This window comes from Rutidosis leptorrhynchoides, chromosome 8 (genome assembly GCF_046630445.1).
Source record: "Rutidosis leptorrhynchoides isolate AG116_Rl617_1_P2 chromosome 8, CSIRO_AGI_Rlap_v1, whole genome shotgun sequence".
NCBI lineage: Eukaryota > Viridiplantae > Streptophyta > Magnoliopsida > Asterales > Asteraceae > Rutidosis > Rutidosis leptorrhynchoides.
In genome coordinates, this window is record NC_092340.1 from 17,898,792 (window position 1) to 17,908,570 (window position 9,779).

Here is a 9,779-nt window from a genome sequence, read left to right on the forward strand (position 1 = left end):
AGGTCCACTGCGATCTGAGAAATTTGTTCGTTTTAACAACATTCGAAAAATGGTAATGAAACTTACAAATAAGAACAAAAGTGTCAATTGAAAGGAACTAGACAAATGTTAGTGGAGATTCCTACTTAATTTTCTAAGTATGCTTTACAATAATTTCCTCGTGACTATTGATAAGCTAATTATTTAACTTTCATATATGTAAAAGTGAAATCAGATAAAGTAAATAAATTCGAAAATGGTTGTTGACAAGATAAACCCATTTGACATGATACATTAAGATATTTTCGTACGTTTAACTATTCATTGGACTTAACCCTACGAGTCATGAAGAAATTGAAAATTAAAAACATGAAACCCGTGATACTTTATATGTGATTTTACTTTCTTAAATAAAAACGTTTTATGATATAACAATCATTATTAAAAAATTTTAATAAAATGATTTTGAATAAATTGTTATTAATAGTAATATCATTACTTTCATTATTATTATTAATGTTAATGTTAATACTAATATTAACATTTGTATTACTAAAATTATTATTTCTAATATAATATATATATATATATATATATATATATATATATACATGAAATTTAATAAATATAACTTGTTATATCTTTTATATTACTTGTATTATTAGATATTATCATTTAGAATTATTATAATTATTAATATAGATTATCATTATATAAAAGTAATATAATTAATATTATCATTAATAATATTGTTATTAACATTATTATTAACAGTTATTATTATCCTTGTTATTAATAGTATTATTATTATGACAATTATTATTAATATTAAATGTATTATTATTTTTATTATTATTATCAATATATTATAAGTATTACTATTATTATTAATATTATTATTAATACTGATATTATTATTATTATTAATTATTAATATAATTATTATTTGTAATATTATATTTATTATAAATAAAAAATAGATTTGCCAAATATATACACATATCAGATATCTCTCACCTCCATTTTTTTTATTTTTTCTGCCGTCTATTTACTCGTGACCTTTGGTCGACACACAACAACAATATATAACAATCAATTGTTCTTTAATATCTGCTATAATAATTCGATTTCCCCTATCAATCAGTAATTACAAACTGCTGCCAGTATGAAGAATTAAGAACTTAAAAACTGCTTCAATACTCTGCCCACGACAGGTTTGAAACTATAGCCCAATTTCGAATCGTTTATTAAAAACTATAATTTCTATTGTTTTAGGAATCATTTAATCGAACTGTCTGTAAATTTTGAGTCTCTAATTCCTCAAACTGATTTTTAATTTTGAAGTTAAAGGTTGAAACGACCCGTCCTAATCCACCTGGATGAAGTCATCAACATTTGGTCCCATTGCGAGGTGTTGTCCTAAATGTGCCATGAATGACTCCATGTAATATGAGCAAATGCACAGCGGAAGTTTTCTTTCATACCTGAGAATAAACATGCTTAAAAGTGTCAACCAAAAGGTTGGTGAGTTCATAAGTTTATCATAACAATCATTTCAATATGTTAATAGACCACAAGATTTCTGTTTATAGATATATGTACACTCGCAAGTGTATAAAAGTATTCTATAAGTTATAGGCACCCGGTAACAAGCCTTAACGTTCATGTTTTACCCTCTGAAATACACCAGATCAGGTGTGTTTAAAATAACCTCGAAGTACTAAAGCATCCCATAGTCAGGATGGGGTTTGTCAGACCCAATAGATCTATCTTTAGGATTCGCGCCTACCGTACATAGACAAGTAGTTTAATGTTACCAAGCTAAGGGTATATTTCTGGTTTAAACCCACATAGAATTAGTTTTAGTACTTGTGCCTATTTCGTAAAACATTTATAAATCAGCGCATGTATTCTCAGCCCAAAAATATATATAAAAAAGGGAGAAAATGAAACTCACCTATTGTATTTTGTAGTAAAAATACATATTACGACATTGAACAAGTGTAAGGTTGGCCTCGAATTCACGAACCTTTAAGGAACTAAGATTTAAAAGATTTGTCATCGCCCGGACTCGAACCCGAGACTTCTTGATTAACAAACACAGCACTCAACCAGTGGACTGTCCGCTTGTTTTTGGATTAACACTACTTTTAATTGTTTTATGACGTTTGACACTTGAAGTCCAAATTAGGAGCCCAATAATCAACTCAAATTGCAAGTCCACAACACAGTCCAATTAAGATGATTCATGGACTGTCTTGGTTCTCTCAAGAACTCGGCAGGAAACCAAAGGAAGAAATATACAGCAGCAGTTAATCCAGGTTATTATTCTTTATGATATTATCATCGTTAACCCTTCTCTTCACATATCTCCCATCGAAATCAATAGCACCTACGATCATAACTTAGGATAATCGTTCTAAAACCGGCCCAACATATATTAGAAGCTTAACTAAATAATGTAATCCACTAAAAATCTTGTGGCTGTTTTGAGTTCTCCAGGTTGCTCGATTGAAAACCGATTGTACAGCAGTCTAACATAATTATATTCGGTGGCCATTTTCTAGTACATGTCACCCTTATTTGTTTTAAATAATCAAGTGGATTAATTTATTAAGAGGGTATCGGCCAACAGGAACAAAAAGAGGTGGCTTTATTAATTCAAACGGGGATAAAAAGGCAACCGAAAGTTTTGGCTTTGTTTGTTTGGGTTTAGTTAATCAGAGACAGCAACATCAAACGCACTCCTTATCATATGCTTTACATAATAATATCCATATTATTTTAACACAATAAAGGAACACCACTTTTCTAAAAACCCAATTTCTCAACCATCAAATGCCCACTAGTACTTTTATAATGTTAAGTGGAGTATCCTTTCTTTAAAGGTGTCGGTTCTATATATATATATATATATATATATATATATATATATATATATATATATATATATATATATATATATATATATATATATATATATATATAATAAGAAATGTGTAACCTCAATCAAGAAAATTAGATGGTAGCTGTTTGGGTGCAGCTCTTCGTTGAAGCAGAAAAATGTTAGCAACAATTACCAAATCGAGCAGTAGGAGCAAGGGTTTTCATTGTGAAGGTGGTGTCCTTAGTGAAGATCGATGGTGATAATGGAAGGTTGTGTGGTGATCATGGGTGATGGTGTTTTTCGGATGTACATGAGGAAAGAGATGGGTGATTCGCCAATAAAAGAAAAGGAACCCGAAAGGTTTACATGGTGGTGATTGATAGATAAATAGCTTGCAGGTTATGGTGGTTGTGGTGATGTAGGGTGACAGCATCAAAGAGGTAGCAGTTTCCTTGGTGATGATCAAGATGGGAGGGATGATAATATAGTTGTCGATTTAACTAGCAAGAAATAAGTGAGTTTCGTTGTTGTTGTTGACATGAAGAAGAGGGAGATAGTGAGGGTGACGATTGAGGTGAATCTGCAACTGAAACAGGAGCTGAATGGTGGCAGTAGTAGTATCGAGCATGAAGGGTTACGTAGGTGGTGATTGTAGTTTCGAAACAGAAACATAATAACGATGATTGTGATTTGTTTTAGTGGTGTGTTCATCGGTGGGTTGTAAGTGATGTTCTTTTAAAGTTTAAATTTTATTTTTCTGTTTTCCTTCTCTAAATGTAGTAGTGGATAGATAGTAAGTGTATAATGGAAGTCAACAGATGATATAATTGATTTTTGTTTGTATTGAATTGATTTGGATGTATAACAATCCTCTGACAGAATCAAATAAATCAGAAGAAAAATTGAGTAAAATCAAATAACTAGGATCGTGACCTTCAACTGTATTTGGTTCTGTTATAGTGAGATGAGATCGATGGGCAGACAGGAAAAATAAAAGTTGAAATAGATTGATAACAGATTTTGGTTTATAGCGGAAGGGAATTCGATTGATTAACAAATATAGTACCAATCATGAGCAGTAAATATACTAAATTGATTATGAGCATACTAGCACCATTCGTTTGTTTTAAGGCTGAAAGCTGTCGACATAAACAAAACTCAGAGCAGGAGATTGGTACGAATATAGAGTAAAATAAATAAAGCAGATTCCTTCAATAACATGATGTGCCCGATCTGTTATATATATATATATATATATATATATATATATATATATATATATATATATATATATATATATATATATATATATATATATATATATATATATATATATATATATATATATATATATATTATATTTAACATTTAATTATCACTAACTAATAAACATAAACATCTAGATAAAAATAAAATGATGTAATTAAAACTAATAATAATTATAATAATGATATTATTATAATAAATTATTATTATCACATTATTATTAACATTTTATATATATAATGTTTATATATTTCTTATATTACGATTTTTGTTTAAATATTTATATATAGAAGGTATATATCCATTACATATATTAATTTACAAATTTTAATATATAATTATTCGTTATTATCTTTGTTAATAAAACTAGTATCTTTTAAATAATGAAATTCAAGTTTGTGGAATATATGGTTACATTTTTCAAAATGCTATAAATATAATTACATTTTAATTGACAAGTTTTTATCACATATCACAAATTATTTTACATAATTAATTTTAATAACAATAACATATAATACCTCAAATTATATTTCAAATTATTATTTATATTTATATGTACACATATCTATTTACAATTAATTGTTCGTGAATCATCGGGAACGGTCGAAAGTCAAATGCATATATGAAATAGTTCAAAATTTTGAGATTCAGTTTAACAGACTTTGCTTATCGTGTCGAAACCATATAAAGATTAAGTTTAAATTTGATCAGAAATTCTCGGGTCGTCACAGTACCTACCCGTTAAAGAAATTTCGTCCCGAAATTTGAGTGAGGTGGTCATGGCTAACAATAGAAATGTTTTCATGACGCATACGAGCTGAAAATTAGAGTTCTATCATCAATGAATAATACAGGAAAAAAACAATTCGATTAATCGAGGCGTACGAGTGAAGCTATCACAAAATAGTGAAATGAGTAAATGCAAATTCGTCTTAACTGGTGACGTAGTCACGGTTGAATTTAGAAAATAAGGTGCGTCTTAACTTTTGACGTAGTCACGGTGGATTTCCGAAATTCAAGGAAATTAAAGAAAATCTTCGTAATCTAAATAAGATCTGATTCTTCGGTGAAAAAGGAAATTAAGATCTCTTTAATTAAATGCGATGATCTGCCTCGATTGCTTGGTCCGGTAATTCCACTATAAATGAACTTCTTCCGTTCCATTACTTCCTACCACTCCCATTTTCTATATTTTAATTCATACTTTCAAATCATCAGTCAATATGCTTTATCCAGTTTTAATTCTGGATATATTCCTGACTTTCATATCGATTATTCTCCTTTTTCATCTACCACAGGAGGAATCTGTTTACTTCTACTTCGCTCTTGGGGTTATTGTATTTATCATACTCCCGTGTCTTTATATTGCTTTTCGTATTAATGTACACGGTTTGTGATTTCTGTGTTACTGTCGAGTTTTATATCTTTCCTTATGTTTCGGAGCTCTTTGCCTTTTTATTCTCCTCTCGACTTCTAGTAAAATGAGTAACGGTCCAGAATTCGTAAGTATGGAGTTTCAATTGAACTTAATGTTCTAAACAAGGAAGAACGTAATAGCACGATTTGATTTGTCAAATTACCAGATTCACTGAGAATAGAACTATCAAGAATATACTTTCTTGATATGTTCAGAAGTTAAAAAGAATGAAAGAGTTATGTAACATGGCACATGATAATGTTATGATCTGTGAATCATCATGTCCCATTAGAAACTCAGCATGACTTACTGTAATATAATCACGTTGATCAAGTGTCATTATATTATACTAACTCATGCATCAGTTCTCAACATTACTTCAATAACATTCATATTTTTAAGCTCGAAAGTTTACAGAATATAGAAACTAATAGTTTCTATATGATGTAACACTGATAGCACGAAGAGATTAATGATTTCAGATAAGAACAGTTATGAAAATATCTTCAGAAATATGGAGGATATTTATAATGAAAGATACGATGATATCTTGGAATTTCTAATATCGATAGATGATGAAGAAGATTTATCCGTAAGGGTTTAGATTCGGAAGCAAGGTATTTGCTAAAAATTTCATCAGAAACAGAATCATTTGGATTCTTTGAAGTCAAACTTATTCTTTTTGATTTGTCCACGGCTTCCTTCATAGTTTCGCATAATCCGCTTTTCGGTACTAAATTTTCTATTGAGTGTTTCCAATACTCCATTCTTTATCATCAAACTTTGATAATTAAGGTCGTGTACAGTTTTTGTTGCTTCATTCAACTTTTCAAAATTCAGAGTATTAATTCGCAGACTGGGTGTTTTTCAGAATTTCAGAATGGAAGATCATAAAAGATAAATGTTATATGGTTACATATAACTGTTGATGTGGAAACGTTGCGAGATTCACAATACAGATTTGCTTATTCCCAGTAATTAGTTTGACAATTCTTGTTATAAGATGTGGATGAGTATATGATAGGGTTTTAATGAATATAATGGTTCTTCAGAGAGACTTAAGCCGATGAGTAATAAAGTTGCTGGTAAGTTTACTGCTAATGTGGCGAGATATAGAAGGTTCTTCGGTAGCGATGATGAAAGATAAACTTATATATCAAGGTTATAATAAGATTAATTCGAATGAAAAGTCGAAGTTGACTTGTTGAAGATGTGACAAATTTGGCTAATTTGGAAAGAAGTTGAAAAGTTATTTTCGGTAATAACAATGTCCAAAGGAGCTAGCACAGATACGTGTTAAACGTTTATTCAGGTTCCGAGTGTTTTCAGGTACATAACTATATGGATCAATCTCTTCTTTCGTAGATGAAGTGCGGTTGGTTCATTCTCCCGATTAAGGTGTTTTCAAGAATCATGAAGAGTTTGAACGCAGATTGTAATCATCAAGATACAAATGAGGTTTAAGATGGAATCAAGTGGCAAACTTGAAGAAATGTTTAGTTTCATATGTTATATTCAATATTTTAATTCATTTTAATTGTCCAATATTATTAGTCCACAGTCGATAGTCCAATAATTCATATATAATTTAATATATAATATTCGAATTAATTATTACGTATCGTGACCCGTGTACATGTCTCAGACTCGATCACAACTCAAACTGTATATCTTATTGTAGAATCAACCTCAACCCTGTATAGAGAACTCGATCATTACTGCATATAGAGTGTCTATGGTGATTTCAAATAATATATATAGATGCGTCGATATGATATGTCAAAACCTTGTATACGTGTCCCGATAATTAAAGTGCGTAAAATAAATAACAGAAATTAAATAACGATAAATAAAGTGCGTAAAGTAAATAACAGAAATTAAATGATGATAAATAAAATTGTGAGAATGTAAATTGCGATAAATAAAATGTAATCAGTTAGCTAGGAACAATTAGCTAGGAACAGTTAGCATAGATTCTTAACAAAATTTCTCATAGTTAATTTGTTTGTTTCTAACAAATTTTATTTTGTCAAATGTTTTCTTCATTATGCCACTTGTTGGATTCTGATAAATCAAAATCCCAATATGAAATTTGAATGAAAATGGTTATTCTGTGGTGAACGTATACGTATGTCTGTGGATGTAAGTAGAATAGTAAATAACTGTTGAATCAGATTCGAAGAATGTACAATGTAACTTATTAATGTGAAATCTAAATATTCCCCGGGTATTACCTACCCGTTAAAATATTTTCATCATTAACAGTTTGTACAAAAGAATTTTTAATTACAATCTTTATGAAAACATATATACATATATATTTTCTTCCGATGTAATCAAGGATTTAATGAGTAAATATAATATTAACTCATTTGATTTAGCGTTAGAACTAGAATATATAATCTCTTAAAACATTAGAGATTATATAATCGCCATGAAGAACGAAGATAATTGATATAGGACGTTACGTAGAACGATGATTATACTCGAGGTACAGAATGAGATGTTGAGGCATGGATTGTTGATGGTACTGGTGCTGTTACTGATGGTACTGTTGGTGCCGATGATATTGCTGAAGCTGGTACATTTTGCACCATATTCTCCAAAGCTATTACTCGAGCATGAAGTTCGTTGACTTCTTCTATTATTCCAGAATGATTGTCGGTCTGAATGAGCGGATGAATAAGGTTTAGAATTGTGCATAGAATATAATCGTGTAGAGCTATTCTGAAAATGAGACTGAAAATGGTGTTTCGGATAGGTTAACCGGTAAGTGCTTCAGGTTCTTCACCAAAAGGTGAATTAGGTTGGTGGAAAAGATCACCTTCTTCTTGTCTCCGTTGATTTAGTAGGTTACGAATCCATCAGATTAATTGGGGATGGCTGATTGGTTAATCCATTCCGGTCACACTACTTTCGGAGCTCGAGTGAAAATCCATATCGGAATAGCTGTTGGAATTCGAGGAACTTGAACTGGTTGAGGGATTCATCTCGTGCGATCAGATGAAGGATTTTCGATAAGAATTTGATTATAGGATGTAGATTAGTATCCTGCAATACATAATATACATATGCATATATAATACTAAAATCCCATAAGTTACGGAAGAATCTACGAAAGTTGTCAGGCAAAGTCTACAGTAACAGATATGCTAAGATATGAATTAGTAGATACGCTAAGATACGAATTTTGTCTATACACTATTCATGCAATCATTGTAGTAAGATGTGTCTAGACTAAGAATGATAAGCAGGAAATTTCCTAAGGACGATAAACAGATGATTTTCGAAAAAATGATAAGCAAAACTTTTGACATGCAGACACGGTCGAAGTCTAGACTTACTAATGCATCCTAACGACTATCAGTTAGACACACTAATGCAAGACCTGGTTCACTAAGACCACCGCTCTGATACCAACTGAAACGACCCGTCCTAATCCACCTGGACGAAGTCATCAACATTTGGTCCCATTGCGAGGTGTTGTCCTAAATGTGCCATGAATGACTCCATGTAATATGAGCAAATGCACAGCGGAAGTTTTCTTTCATACCTGAGAATAAACATGCTTAAAAGTGTCAACCAAAAGGTTGGTGAGTTCATAAGTTTATCATAACAATCATTTCAATATGTTAATAGACCACAAGATTTCCGTTTATAAATATATGTTCACTCGCAAGTGTATAAAAGTATTCTATAAGTTGTAGGCACCCGGTAACAAGCCTTAACGTTCATGTTTTACCCTCTGAAGTACACCAGATCAGGTGTGTTTAAAATAACCTCGAAGTACTAAAGCATCCCATAGTCAGGATGGGGTTTGTCAGACCCAATAGATCTATCTTTAGGATTCGCGCCTACCGTACATAGACAAGTAGTTTAATGTTACCAAGCTAAGGGTATATTTCTGGTTTAAACCCACATAGAATTAGTTTTAGTACTTGTACCTATTTCGTAAAACATTTATAAATCAGCGCATGTATTCTCAGCCCAAAAATATATATAAAAAAGGGAGCAAATGAAACTCACCTATTGTATTTTGTAGTAAAAATACATATTACGACATGGAACAAGTGTAAGGTTGGCCTCGGATTCACGAACCTTTAAGGAACTAAGATTTAAAAAGATTTGTTATCGCCCGGACTCGAACCCGAGACTTCTTGATTAACAAACACAACACTCAACCAGTGGACTGTCCGCTTGTTTTTGGATTAACACTACTTTTAATTG